Here is a 17063-nt window from a genome sequence, read left to right on the forward strand (position 1 = left end):
ATCACCGCCTGGTACGGCAACTGCTCCGCCCTCAACCGTAAGGCTCTCCAGAGGGTAGTGAGGTCTGCACAACGCATCACCGGGGGCAAACTACCTGCCCTCCAGGACACCTACACCACCCGATGTTACAGGAAGGCCTTAAAGATCATCAAGGACATCAACCACCCGAACCACTGCCTGTTCACCCCGCTATCATCCAGAAGGCGAGGTCAGTACAGGTGCATCAAAGCTGGGACCGAGAGACTGAAAAACAGCTTCTATCTCAAGGCCATCAGACTGTTAAACAGCAATCACTAACATTGAGTGGCTGCTGCCAACACACTGTCATTGACACTGACCCAACTCCAGCCACTTTAATAATGGGAATTGATGGGAAATGATGTAAATATATCACTAGCCACTTTATACAATGCTACCTTATATAATGTTACTTACCCTACATTATTCATCTCATATGCATATGTATATACTGTACTCTAGATCATCGACTGCATTCTTATGTCACTAGCCACTTTAACTATGCCACTTTGTTTACTTTGTCTACATACTCATCTCATATGTATATACTGTACTCGATACCATCTACTGTATGCTGCTCTGTACCATCACTCATTCATATATCCTTATGTACATATTCCTTATCCCCTTACACTGTGTATAAGACAGTAGTTTTGGAATTGTTAGTTAGATTACTTGTTGGTTATCACTGCATTGTCGGAACTAGAAGCACAAGCATTTCGCTACACTCGCATTAACATCTGCTAACCATGTGTATGTGACAAATAAAATTTGATTTGATTTGATTTGATTTGATTTGATTTTACCGGTACGCCCTGTATATAGCCTCCACATTGACTCTGTACCGGTACCCCCTGTATATAGCCTCCACATTGACTCTGTACCACATTGACTCTGTACTGGTACCCGCTGTATATATTCTCCACATTGACTATGTACCGGTACCCCCTGTATATAGCCTCCACATTGACACTGTACCGGTACCCCCTGTATATAGCCTCCACATTGACTCTGTACCACATTGACTCTGTACTGGTACCCCCTGTATATAGCCTCCACATTGAAACTGTACCGGTATCCCCTGTATATAGTCTCCACATTGACTCTGTACCGGTACCCCCTGTATATAGTCTCCACATTGACTCTGTACCTCCACATTGACTCTGTACCAGTACCCCCTGTATATAGCCTCCACATTGACTCTGTACCACATTGACTCTGTACCGGTACCCCCTGTATATAGCCTCCACATTGACTCTGTACCTCCACATTGACTCTGTACCGGTACCCCCCTGTATATAGCCTCCACATTGACTCTGTACCGGTACCCCTGTATATAGTCTCCACATTGACTCTGTACCGGCACCCCCTGTATATAGTCTCCACATTGACTCTGTACCGGTACGCCCTGTATATAGCCTCCACATTGACTCTGTACCGGTACCCCCTGTATATAGCCTCCACATTGACTCTGTACCACATTGACTCTGTACTGGTACCCGCTGTATATATTCTCCACATTGACTATGTACCGGTACCCCCTGTATATAGCCTCCACATTGACTCTGTACCGGTACCCCCTGTATATAGTCTCCACATTGACTCTGTACCGGTACCCCCTGTATATAGTCTCCACATTGACTCTGTACCTCCACATTGACTCTGTACCAGTACCCCCTGTATATAGCCTCCACATTGACTCTGTACCGGTACCCCCTGTATATAGCCTCCACATTGACTCTGTACCGGTACCCCCTGTATATAGTCTCCACATTGACTATGTACCGGTACCCCTGTATATAGCCTCCACATTGACTCTGTACCACATTGACTCTATACCGGTACCCCCTGTATATAGCCTCCACATTGACTCTGTACCTCCACATTGACTCTGTACCTCCACATTGACTCTGTACCGGTACCCCCTGTATATAGCCTCCACATTGACTCTGTACCGGTACCCCCTGTATATAGTCTCCACATTGACTCTGTACCGGTACCCCCTGTATATAGCCTCCACATTGACTCTGTACCACATTGACTCTGTACTGGTACCCGCTGTATATATATTCTCCACATTGACTATGTACCGGTACCCCCTGTATATAGCCTCCACATTGACTCTGTACTGGTACCCCCTGTATATAGCCTCCACATTGACTCTGTACCTCCACATTGACTATGTACCGGTACCCCCTGTATATAGCCTCCACATTGACTCTGTACCACATTGACTCTGTACTGGTACCCCCTGTATATAGCCTCCACATTGACTCTGTACCTCCACATTGACTCTGTACTGGTACCCCCTGTATATAGCCTCCACATTGACTCTGTACCTCCACATTGACTATGTACCGGTACCCCCTGTATATAGCCTCCACATTGACTCTGTACCACATTGACTCTGTACCGGTACCCCCTGTATATAGCCTCCATATTGACTCTGTACCACATTGACTCTGTACCACATTGACTCTGTACCGGTACCCCCTGTATATAGCCTCCACATTGACTCTGTACCACATTGACTCTGTACCACATTGACTCTGTACCACATTGACTCTGTACCGGTACCCCCTGTATATAGCCTCCACATTGACTCTGTACCGGTACCCCCTGTATATAGCCTCCACATTGACTATGTACCGGTACCCCCTGTATATAGCCTCCACATTGACTCTGTACCACATTGACTCTGTACCGGTACCCCCTGTATATAGCCTCCACATTGACTCTGTACCTCCACATTGACTCTGTACCGGTACCCCCTGTATATAGCCTCCACATTGACTCTGTACCGGTACCCCCTGTATATAGTCTCCACATTGACTCTGTACCGGCACCCCCTGTATATAGTCTCCACATTGACTCTGTACCGGTACGCCCTGTATATAGCCTCCACATTGACTCTGTACCGGTACCCCCTGTATATAGCCTCCACATTGACTCTGTACCACATTGACTCTGTACTGGTACCCGCTGTATATATTCTCCACATTGACTATGTACCTGTACCCCCTGTATATAGCCTCCACATTGACTCTGTACCGGTACCCCCTGTATATAGCCTCCACATTGACTCATTACCACATTGACTCTGTACTGGTACCCCCTGTATATAGCCTCCACATTGACTCTGTACCGGTATCCCCTGTATATAGTCTCCACATTGACTCTGTACCGGTACCCCCTGTATATAGTCTCCACATTGACTCTGTACATTTACATTTACATTTAAGTCATTTAGCAGACGCTCTTATCCAGAGCGACTTACAAATTGTGTACCACATTGACTCTGTACCTCCACATTGACTCTGTACCTCCACATTGACTCTGTACCGGTACCCCCTGTATATAGTCTCCACATTGACTATGTACCGGTACCCCCTGTATATAGCCTCCACATTGACTCTGTACCACATTGACTCTGTACTGGTACCCCCTGTATATAGCCTCCACATTGACTATGTACCTCCACATTGACTCTGTACCGGTACCCCCTGTATATAGCCTCCACATTGACTCTGTACCTGTACCCCCTGTATATAGTCTCCACATTGACTCTGTACCGGTACGCCCTGTATATAGCCTCCACATTGACTCTGTACCGGTACCCCCTGTATATAGCCTCCACATTGACTCTGTACCACATTGACTCTGTACTGGTACCCGCTGTATATATTCTCCACATTGACTATGTACCGGTACCCCCTGTATATAGCCTCCACATTGACTCTGTACTGGTACCCCCTGTATATAGCCTCCACATTGACTCTGTACCGGTATCCCCTGTATATAGTCTCCACATTGACTCTGTACCGGTACCCCCTTTATATAGTCTCCACATTGACTCTGTACCACATTGACTCTGTACCTCCACATTGACTCTGTACCTCCACATTGACTCTGTACCGGTACCCCCTGTATATAGTCTCCACATTGACTATGTACAGGTACCCCCTGTATATAGCCTCCACATTGACTCTGTACCTCCACATTGACTCTGTACCGGTAACCCCTGTATATAGCCTCCACATTGACTCTGTACCTCCACATTGACTCTGTACCGGTACCCCCATTATATAGCCTCCACATTGACTCTGTACCACATTGACTCTGTACCACATTGCCTCTGTACCATATCGACTCTGTACCGGTACCCCCTGTATATAGCCTCCACATTGACTCATTACCACATTGACTCTGTACTGGTACCCCCTGTATATAGCCTCCACATTGACTCTGTACCGGTATCCCCTGTATATAGTCTCCACATTGACTCTGTACCGGTACCCCCTGTATATAGTCTCCACATTGACTCTGTACCACATTGACTCTGTACCTCCACATTGACTCTGTACCTCCACATTGACTCTGTACCGGTACCCCCTGTATATAGTCTCCACATTGACTATGTACCGGTACCCCCTGTATATAGCCTCCACATTGACTCTGTACCACATTGACTCTGTACTGGTACCCCCTGTATATAGCCTCCACATTGACTATGTACCTCCACATTGACTCTGTACCGGTACCCCCTGTATATAGCCTCCACATTGACTCTGTACCTGTACCCCCTGTATATAGTCTCCACATTGACTCTGTACCGGTACGCCCTGTATATAGCCTCCACATTGACTCTGTACCGGTACCCCCTGTATATAGCCTCCACATTGACTCTGTACCACATTGACTCTGTACTGGTACCCGCTGTATATATTCTCCACATTGACTATGTACCGGTACCCCCTGTATATAGCCTCCACATTGACTCTGTACTGGTACCCCCTGTATATAGCCTCCACATTGACTCTGTACCGGTATCCCCTGTATATAGTCTCCACATTGACTCTGTACCGGTACCCCTTTATATAGTCTCCACATTGACTCTGTACCACATTGACTCTGTACCTCCACATTGACTCTGTACCTCCACATTGACTCTGTACCGGTACCCCCTGTATATAGTCTCCACATTGACTATGTACAGGTACCCCCTGTATATAGCCTCCACATTGACTCTGTACCTCCACATTGACTCTGTACCGGTACCCCCTGTATATAGCCTCCACATTGACTCTGTACCTCCACATGGACTCTGTACCGGTACCCCCTGTATATAGCCTCCACATTGACTCTGTACCTCCACATTGACTATGTACCGGTTCCCCCTGTATATAGCCTCCACATTGACTCTGTACCTGTACCCCCTGTATATAGCCTCCACATTGACTCTGTACCACATTGACTCTGTACCACATTGACTCTGTACCACATTGACTCTGTACCGGTACCCCCTGTATATAGCCTCCACATTGACTCTGTACCGGTACCCCCTGTATATAGTCTCCACATTGACTCTGTACCACATTGACTCTGTACCACATTGACTCTGTACCATATCGACTCTGTACCGGTACCCCCTGTATATAGTCTCCACATTGACTCTGTACCACATTGACTCTGTACCACATTGACTCTGTACCATATTGACTCTGTACCGGTACCCCCTGTATATAGCCTCCACATTGACTCTGTACCAAATTGAGTCTGTACCATATTGACTCTGTACCGGTACCCACTGTATATAGTCTCCACATTGACTCTGTACCACATTGACTCTGTACCATATTGACTCTGTACCGGTACCCCCTGTATATAGCCTCCACATTGACTCTGTACCACATTGACTCTGTACCGGTACCCCCTGTATATAGCCTCCACATTGACTCTGTACCGGTACCCCCTGTATATAGCCTGCACATTGACTCTGTACCTCCACATTGACTCTGTACCGGTACCCCCTGTATATAGCCTCCACATTGACTCTGTACCACATTGACTCTGTACCACATTGCCTCTGTACCATATCGACTCTGTACCGGTACCCCCTGTATATAGCCTCCACATTGACTCATTACCACATTGACTCTGTACTGGTACCCCCTGTATATAGCCTCCACATTGACTCTGTACCGGTATCCCCTGTATATAGTCTCCACATTGACTCTGTACCGGTACCCCCTGTATATAGTCTCCACATTGACTCTGTACCACATTGACTCTGTACCTCCACATTGACTCTGTACCTCCACATTGACTCTGTACCGGTACCCCCTGTATATAGTCTCCACATTGACTATGTACCGGTACCCCCTGTATATAGCCTCCACATTGACTCTGTACCACATTGACTCTGTACTGGTACCCCCTGTATATAGCCTCCACATTGACTATGTACCTCCACATTGACTCTGTACCGGTACCCCCTGTATATAGCCTCCACATTGACTCTGTACCTGTACCCCCTGTATATAGCCTCCACATTGACTCTGTACCGGTACCCCCTGTATATAGCCTCCACATTGACTCTGTACCACATTGACTCTGTACTGGTACCCGCTGTATATATTCTCCACATTGACTATGTACCGGTACCCCCTGTATATAGCCTCCACATTGACTCTGTACTGGTACCCCCTGTATATAGCCTCCACATTGACTCTGTACCGGTATCCCCTGTATATAGTCTCCACATTGACTCTGTACCGGTACCCCCTTTATATAGTCTCCACATTGACTCTGTACCACATTGACTCTGTACCTCCACATTGACTCTGTACCTCCACATTGACTCTGTACCGGTACCCCCTGTATATAGTCTCCACATTGACTCTGTACCGGTACCCCCTGTATATAGCCTCCACATTGACTCTGTACCTCCACATGGACTCTGTACCGGTACCCCCTGTATATAGCCTCCACATTGACTCTGTACCTCCACATTGACTATGTACCGGTTCCCCCTGTATATAGCCTCCACATTGACTCTGTACCTGTACCCCCTGTATATAGCCTCCAAATTGACTCTGTACCACATTGACTCTGTACCACATTGACTCTGTACCACATTGACTCTGTACCGGTACCCCCTGTATATAGCCTCCACATTGACTCTGTACCGGTACCCCCTGTATATAGTCTCCACATTGACTCTGTACCACATTGACTCTGTACCACATTGACTCTGTACCATATCGACTCTGTACCGGTACCCCCTGTATATAGTCTCCACATTGACTCTGTACCACATTGACTCTGTACCACATTGACTCTGTACCATATTGACTCTGTACCGGTACCCTCTGTATATAGCCTCCACATTGACTCTGTACCAAATTGAGTCTGTACCATATTGACTCTGTACCGGTACCCACTGTATATAGTCTCCACATTGACTCTGTACCACATTGACTCTGTACCACATTGACTCTGTACCATATTGACTCTGTACCGGTACCCCCTGTATATAGCCTCCACATTGACTCTGTACCACATTGACTCTGTACCGGTACCCCCTGTATATAGCCTCCACATTGACTCTGTACCGGTACCCCCTGTATATAGCCTCCACATTGACTCTGTACCGGTACCCCCTGTATATAGCCTCCACATTGACTCTGTACCACATTGACTCTGTACCATATTGACTCTGTACCGGTACCCCCTGTATATAGTCTCCACATTGACTATGTACCGGTACCCCCTGTATATAGCCTCCACATTGACTCTGTACCACATTGACTCTGTACCATATCGACTCTGTACCGGTACCCCCTGTATATAGTCTCCACATTGACTCTGTACCACATTGACTCTGTACCACATTGACTCTGTACCATATTGACTCTGTACCGGTACCCCCTGTATATAGCCTCCACATTGACTCTGTACCAAATTGAGTCTGTACCATATTGACTCTGTACCGGTACCCACTGTATATAGTCTCCACATTGACTCTGTACCACATTGACTCTGTACCACATTGACTCTGTACCATATTGACTCTGTACCGGTACCCCCTGTATATAGCCTCCACATTGACTCTGTACCACATTGACTCTGTACCGGTACCCCCTGTATATAGCCTCCACATTGACTCTGTACCGGTACCCCCTGTATATAGCCTCCACATTGACTCTGTACCGGTACCCCCTGTATATAGCCTCCACATTGACTCTGTACCACATTGACTCTGTACCATACTGACTCTGTACCGGTACCCCCTGTATATATTCTCCACATTGACTATGTACCGGTACCCCCTGTATATAGCCTCCACATTGACTCTGTACCACATTGACTCTGTACCGGTACCCCCTGTATATAGCCTCCACATTGACTCTGTACCTCCACATTGACTCTGTACCGGTACCCCCTGTATATAGCCTCCACATTGACTCTGTACCGGTACCCCCTGTATATAGTCTCCACATTGACTCTGTACCGGCACCCCCTGTATATAGTCTCCACATTGACTCTGTACCGGTACGCCCTGTATATAGCCTCCACATTGACTCTGTACCACATTGACTCTGTACTGGTACCCCCTGTATATAGCCTCCACATTGACTCTGTACCGGTATCCCCTGTATATAGTCTCCACATTGACTCTGTACCGGTACCCCTGTATATAGTCTCCACATTGACTCTGTACCACATTGACTCTGTACCTCCACATTGACTCTGTACCTCCACATTGACTCTGTACCGGTACCCCCTGTATATAGTCTCCACATTGACTATGTACCGGTACCCCCTGTATATAGTCTCCACATTGACTCTGTACCACATTGACTCTGTACTGGTACCCCCTGTATATAGCCTCCACATTGACTCTGTACCTCCACATTGACTCTGTACCGGTACCCCCTGTATATAGCCTCCACATTGACTCTGTACCTCCACATTGACTATGTACCGGTTCCCCCTGTATATAGCCTCCACATTGACTCTGTACCACATTGACTCTGTACCACATTGACTCTGTACCGGTACCCCCTGTATATAGCCTCCACATTGACTCTGTACCACATTGACTCTGTACCGGTACCCCCTGTATATAGCCTCCACATTGACTCTGTACCGGTACCCCCTGTATATAGTCTCCACATTGACTCTGTACCACATTGACTCTGTACCACATTGACTCTGTACCATATCGACTCTGTACCGGTACCCCCTGTATATAGTCTCCACATTGACTCTGTACCACATTGACTCTGTACCACATTGACTCTGTACCATATTGACTCTGTACCGGTACCCCCTGTATATAGCCTCCACATTGACTCTGTACCACATTGACTCTGTACCATATTGACTCTGTACCGGTACCCCCTGTATATAGTCTCCACATTGACTCTGTACCACATTGACTCTGTACCACATTGACTCTGTACCATATTGACTCTGTACCGGTACCCCCTGTATATAGCCTCCACATTGACTCTACCACCATTGACTCTGTACCGGTACCCCCTGTATATAGCCTCCACATTGACTCTGTACCGGTACCCCCTGTATATAGCCTCCACATTGACTCTGTACCGGTACCCCCTGTATATAGCCTCCACATTGACTCTGTACCACATTGACTCTGTACCACATTGACTCTGTACCATATTGACTCTGTACCGGTACCCCCTGTATATAGTCTCCACATTGACTATGTACCGGTACCCCCTGTATATAGCCTCCACATTGACTCTGTACCACATTGACTCTGTACCGGTACCCCCTGTATATAGCCTCCACATTGACTCTGTACCTCCACATTGACTCTGTACCGGTACCCCCTGTATATAGCCTCCACATTGACTCTGTACCGGTACCCCCTGTATATAGTCTCCACATTGACTCTGTACCGGCACCCCCTGTATATAGTCTCCACATTGACTCTGTACCGGTACGCCCTGTATATAGCCTCCACATTGACTCTGTACCACATTGACTCTGTACTGGTACCCGCTGTATATATTCTCCACATTGACTATGTACCGGTACCCCCTGTATATAGCCTCCACATTGACTCTGTACCGGTACCCCCTGTATATAGCCTCCACATTGACTCTGTACCACATTGACTCTGTACTGGTACCCCCTGTATATAGCCTCCACATTGACTCTGTACCGGTATCCCCTGTATATAGTCTCCACATTGACTCTGTACCGGTACCCCTGTATATAGTCTCCACATTGACTCTGTACCACATTGACTCTGTACCTCCACATTGACTCTGTACCTCCACATTGACTCTGTACCGGTACCCCCTGTATATAGTCTCCACATTGACTATGTACCGGTACCCCCTGTATATAGCCTCCACATTGACTCTGTACCTCCACATTGACTCTGTACTGGTACCCCCTGTATATAGCCTCCACATTGACTCTGTACCTCCACATTGACTATGTACCGGTACCCCCTGTATATAGCCTCCACATTGACTCTGTACCACATTGACTCTGTACCGGTACCCCCTGTATATAGCCTCCACATTGACTCTGTACCACATTGACTCTGTACCACATTGACTCTGTACCACATTGACTCTGTACCGGTACCCCCTGTATATAGCCTCCACATTGACTCTGTACCGGTACCCCCTGTATATAGCCTCCACATTGACTCTGTACCACATTGACTCTGTACCACATTGCCTCTGTACCATATCGACTCTGTACCGGTACCCCCTGTATATAGTCTCCACATTGACTCTGTACCACATTGACTCTGTACCACATTGACTCTGTACCATATTGACTCTGTACCGGTACCCCCTGTATATAGCCTCCACATTGACTCTGTACCTCCACATTGACTCTGTACCGGTACCCCCTGTATATAGCCTCCACATTGACTCTGTACCGGTACCCCCTGTATATAGTCTCCACATTGACTCTGTACCGGCACCCCCTGTATATAGTCTCCACATTGACTCTGTACCGGTACGCCCTGTATATAGCCTCCACATTGACTCTGTACCACATTGACTCTGTACTGGTACCCGCTGTATATATTCTCCACATTGACTATGTACCGGTACCCCCTGTATATAGCCTCCACATTGACTCTGTACCGGTACCCCCTGTATATAGCCTCCACATTGACTCTGTACCACATTGACTCTGTACTGGTACCCCCTGTATATAGCCTCCACATTGACTCTGTACCGGTATCCCCTGTATATAGTCTCCACATTGACTCTGTACCGGTACCCCCTGTATATAGTCTCCACATTGACTCTGTACCACATTGACTCTGTACCTCCACATTGACTCTGTACCTCCACATTGACTCTGTACCGGTACCCCCTGTATATAGTCTCCACATTGACTATGTACCGGTACCCCCTGTATATAGCCTCCACATTGACTCTGTACCTCCACATTGACTCTGTACTGGTACCCCCTGTATATAGCCTCCACATTGACTCTGTACCTCCACATTGACTATGTACCGGTACCCCCTGTATATAGCCTCCACATTGACTCTGTACCACATTGACTCTGTACCGGTACCCCCTGTATATAGCCTCCACATTGACTCTGTACCACATTGACTCTGTACCACATTGACTCTGTACCACATTGACTCTGTACCGGTACCCCCTGTATATAGCCTCCACATTGACTCTGTACCGGTACCCCCTGTATATAGCCTCCACATTGACTCTGTACCACATTGACTTTGTACCACATTGCCTCTGTACCATATCGACTCTGTACCGGTACCCCCTGTATATAGTCTCCACATTGACTCTGTACCACATTGACTCTGTACCACATTGCCTCTGTACCATATCGACTCTGTACCGGTACCCCCTGTATATAGTCTCCACATTGACTCTGTACCACATTGACTCTGTACCACATTGACTCTGTACCATATTGACTCTGTACCGGTACCCCCTGTATATAGCCTCCACATTGACTCTGTACCACATTGACTCTGTACCACATTGACTCTGTACCATATTGACTCTGTACCGGTACCCCCTGTATATAGCCTCCACATTGACTCTGTACCACATTGACTCTGTACCACATTGACTCTGTACCATATTGACTCTGTACCGGTACCCCCTGTATATAGCCTCCACATTGACTCTGTACCACATTGACTCTGTACCATATTGACTCTGTACCGGTACCCCCTGTATATAGCCTCCACCTTGACTCTGTACCACATTGACTCTGTACCATATTGACTCTGTACCGGTACCCCCTGTATATAGCCTCCACATGGACTCTGTACCACATTGACTCTGTACCACATTGACTCTGTACCATATTGACTCTGTACCGGTACCCCCTGTATATAGCCTCCATATTGACTCTGTACCGGTACCCCCGCCACGGATAGTTCCATCCGTGACGTCACAGAGAAACACCAGTATTCTCTGGATGACCCGGCCAGAGAAGGAACAGAGACTTAACATTCTCAGACAGAAATAGCCAGAGGGATGCTAGGAGTATGAGGAGAGTAGCTCTTTTTCTCTCTCGCTCTGAGCAGCTGTGTAATTAGTTCAAATCAGGCTCTTTCTCTGCAAGGGGTCTGTTGAGTCAACTTCCAACTCCCTAATCAGACCGCTCCGGATCTGAGAGTATGGTTTCATAATATTCTCTCTCTTTCACACCCTCTCTCTACACCCCCCCTTTCTCTTACTCGCTGTGTTTCATAATCTCTCACGAAGAGTCCCAAAACCCAGTGGAGATACGATCAGCCCCCGTGCGCTGACACACCAACTAGATCTCACAGTCTCACGTCAGAATTAGACGTTCATCCATGTTTCTCATACTTCAAATTTCAACGTTGTGAAGTGTTTAAGTTTATGGCATTTTTCTCCCAAATGGTTCATGTAAGTGTTTAGGTTTGGGATAGGCTTAAAACAAAAATCACAAAACAACTTTCTATCACTGGGTTCAAACTTCCAACATTTGGAATCAGAGGTAGATGCTTACATCCATCCTCCATCCCCGTCCATTCCGCCATAGAAAAACCGAAATCTACTTGAAGGTAACGTCATCTCCCAACGTCCTCAGACAGGGATGGACGCCTAATACTGACTTGTACCACAGGTGTCCTGGCTGGACATACTGCAGGCTGTTTGGAGTAGAGATGTACTTCTTTACTCCAGATGGAACACAGAGGGAGGTATAATACACCTGGAGATACAGCATGTACCCAAATTTCTCCCCCCCCACACACACACAAGATAATACATCCGGAGACATGGCTGGTATCAGAACCCAAATGCCAGGATAAAGAATAAAGCACTGATTGTTCAATGAAACACACCTGTTCACACACGCGCATGCACACATACACACACACACACACACACACACACACACACACACACACACACACACACACACACACACACACACACACACACACACACACACACACACACACACACCTGTTCACTTTAGCAGCTTTGAAGAAACAGATCAAAGTGTCTACCCTAATGACAGCACTTAAAAGAACACAGACTCTTTCTTCACTTCTCCAATACCTCTACGTGGGGATAGCTGGGGTGGTCCGGAAGTGGGGATAGCTGGGGTGGTTCGGAGGTGAGGATAGCTGGGGTGGTCCGGAGGTGGGGATAGCTGGGGTGTTCCGGAGGTGAGGATAGCTGGGGTGGTCCGGAGGTGGGGATAGCTGGGGTGTTCCGGAGGTGAGGATAGCTGGGGTGTTCCGGAGGTGAGGATAGCTGGGGTGTTCAGGAGGTGAGGATAGCTGGGGTGGTCCGGAGGTGAGGATAGCGGGGGGTCAGGAGGTGGGGATAGCTGGGGGGTGGTCAGGAGGTGAGGATAGCTGGGGGTGGTCAGGAGGTGAGGATAGCTGGGGGTGGTCAGGAGGTGGGGATAGCTGGGGGGTGGTCAGGAGGTGAGGATAGCTGGGGGTGGTCAGGAGGTGAGGATAGCTGGGGGTGGTCAGGAGGTGAGGATAGCTGGGGGGTGGTCAGGAGGTGGGGATAGCTGGGGTGTTCCGGAGGTGAGGATAGCTGGGGGTGGTCAGGAGGTGGGGATAGCTGGGGGTGGTCAGGGAGAGGTGAGGATAGCTGGGGGGTGGTCAGGAGGTGGGGATAGCTGGGGGTGGTCAGGAGGTGGGGATAGCTGGGGTGGTCAGGAGGTGGGGATAGCTGGGGGTGGTCGGGAGGTGGGGATAGCTGGGGGTGGTCAGGAGGTGAGGATAGCTGGGGGTGGTCAGGAGGTGAGGATAGCTGGGGGGTGGTCAGGAGGTGAGGATAGCTGGGGGTGGTCAGGAGGTGGGGATAGCTGGGGTGTTCCGGAGGTGAGGATAGCTGGGGGTGGTCAGGAGGTGGGGATAGCTGGGGGGTGGTCAGGAGGTGAGGATAGCTGGGGGTGGTCAGGAGGTGGGGATAGCTAGGGGGTGGTCAGGAGGTGGGGATAGCTGGGGGGTGGTCAGGAGGTGGGGATAGCTGGGGGTGGTCAGGAGGTGAGGATAGCTGGGGGTGGTCAGGAGGTGGGGATAGCTGGGGGGTCCTTAGTTCTATGTAAAAAAAAAAGATGTATATTTTTCTTCATATCTAAGCATATCTCTTGAGCTGTCTGTATCCTTTTGACTGGTGTTTTTTTTTTTTAAGAAACTAAATATACTTCTCTGCTAAAATCTGGGTAAAACATGGAAAGGAATGTGAGTCTTATTCAGTACATTTAGTTATTGCTTGCTAGCAGGAATGCCAGCTAAGATAGTTAGTCAAGCTACTCGAACTTGATTGATAGCCTGATATGTCTTCTTGGTAGCTAGTTATGAGATTGGGAGATGGGGAACCTATCTGGGCTAGTTAAAGACAACCTTATAAAACAGCTATAAGTGGCTAGTAGCATTACAGAGAAACCACATGTATTAATATAATTAATATATTTATATATATATATATATTAAGCTGGACAAATATGGATAGTAGTATTACAGAGAAACCACATGTATTAATATAATTAATATATTTATATATATATATATATATTAAGCTGGACAAATATGGCTAGTAGCATTACAGAGAAACAACAACATATATATATTAAGCAGGACAAATCTGAAGGGGCATGTGCCCCTGTGCGCCCTTAGGGTGTGCCTCTGCCTCTTCTTCATTTCCTTTTATGTCCCATTTCATCATGCAACTATACCGAGCTCCCTTGTGTACACTGAACTTAAAATACGTGTAATTATTTTATTTTAGTCAATGGAATCTCTCCGTTTGGCTCCTGACTTCACACTGAGCTGCACATCAATCACACAGATTCGGAGAGGAGGGTAGGGATGAATTCAGACTGAGGTATTTTCACAGCTAGAAGAGTCTGAGTTCAGGTGCTTTCAATTGCTTGCTTTGTGGTGAATGCAGTGATCAGTCTGCTTCTACCAGGCTGTGAATGTGCAACAGTCTCTATATTGCATTGGAAAATACAAAACAAAATGACATTCATTCACGTTATTACCTCAATTGACTGGCGGTTGACAACATCACAGTCCTGCCTTGCACCTTAGAGGGAAACAAAGTGATCGACTGCAGTTCATTGTTCAGATATGCAGTAATATAAAACTGGGATTATCATAAAGGATTTGACCTCCTTTACTTGTTCAAGTTTATACTATGATCTGTTAGTCTTCAACTCGTTGTCATGGTTCCCCCTGTCACCTGGGATCTACCTAACCACATCACAGTTAAGCGTTTTGAATGTTTCCGTCTTCAGATCCTATATACTGTTTATTCTCTCTAGCCTAACACTAACCCTAACACTAACCATAACAGTAACCCTAACACTAACACTAACCCTAACCATAACCCTAACCCTAACCCTATAACCCTAACGCTAACCCTAACACTAACACAAGGGAGATGAGCTGGCACAGCAATACATAAAGAGAGCCAAACTGATGATTTACTGTGCCATAAGCGACTACAAAAATAGGAAATTGCTACATCTGGCGGACGTTGGTAAAACTGCAGGACACAAAATGTATATTTTCATGTCTTTTGTCAAATAGAGCCAATAATTTTCAAACGAAACATAATTTCACTATATATACCAGTTATATCAGACAGTCAGTGTACCATACAGTGGAGCCAGCTCTGTGTGTGTGTGTGTGTGTGTGTGTGTGTGTGTGTGTGTGTCAGTAGATTGATAAGTGAGGAAGGGAGAATCAACCCACTCATATAATATCCCTCAACTCCTTATCACTAAAGACACACACAGTAATTTCACACAGCATTGGACTCCGAATCAGAGGATAAGCACAATTAGGAATGTGCTGGGTTGAAATAGAGCTCGGAATTTAGCACAGTTACAGAGTTCAAGAAGAGGGAGAAGGTGTGTTTATCAAAGCTCTACATGTTGTGGATGGATACAGGCAAACTCAATGCATAGAGCTGAGTCTCTGTGTTGCGAGGAACACATGCCAACAATCAACTCAATGAGATGTGTTATTTGCAGAAAAGGTACAATTTTCAACGTGTTTAAAGTCAATTAAGCGATGTAAATATGAGTCCCAGGATAAATGCACCACTTTCTCTGGCCACCCAGATGTGTGGGGTTACCACACACAGACTCAAACACACAACCTGACCCCAGATCTGTTTTTACTTTAATCAACTCCTCTAGTCAGGCTGCAGTTAAGGTACATACAGATCTGGCACCAGGCTTCCAAAGACATTCACACTGCTTTAGCAATAACCTGGATTGTATTCATTAAGCAACAGATAGAAGTAGACTGAAACAGGGAGGGACTACCTGAACTTTTCCAATAAGCAAAGTTTGTTTTTATTTTCTGTTGCAAAGTGTTTCGCTACGGTTTTCACTAAGGAATACAAACCAGGGCGGTTCAGTAAGACCCTCAGCATTTAACTACACATTCTTCAGTTTAAAGACTTGAATAATTAGGCGTTTAAAAATAATTAGGCGTTAAATACCATAGATGATTGGTCTAATGTGTTATGGTTTCGTATGAAATGACATCGGTTCATTTGTTCTAAGACCGCCAGTTTGAGGAAAAGCCTCAGAGGGGGAGGGGCCATTTACATTACATTTAAGTCATTTAGCAGACGCTCTTATCCAGAGCGACTTACAAATTGGTGCTTTCACCTTATGACATCCAGTGGAACAGCCACTTTACAATAGTGCATCTAGGTCTTTTAAGGGGGGGGGGGGGGAAGGATTACTTTATC

The sequence above is a fragment of the Oncorhynchus nerka genome, linkage group LG5 (assembly GCF_034236695.1).
Source record: "Oncorhynchus nerka isolate Pitt River linkage group LG5, Oner_Uvic_2.0, whole genome shotgun sequence".
Classification (NCBI taxonomy): domain Eukaryota; kingdom Metazoa; phylum Chordata; class Actinopteri; order Salmoniformes; family Salmonidae; genus Oncorhynchus; species Oncorhynchus nerka.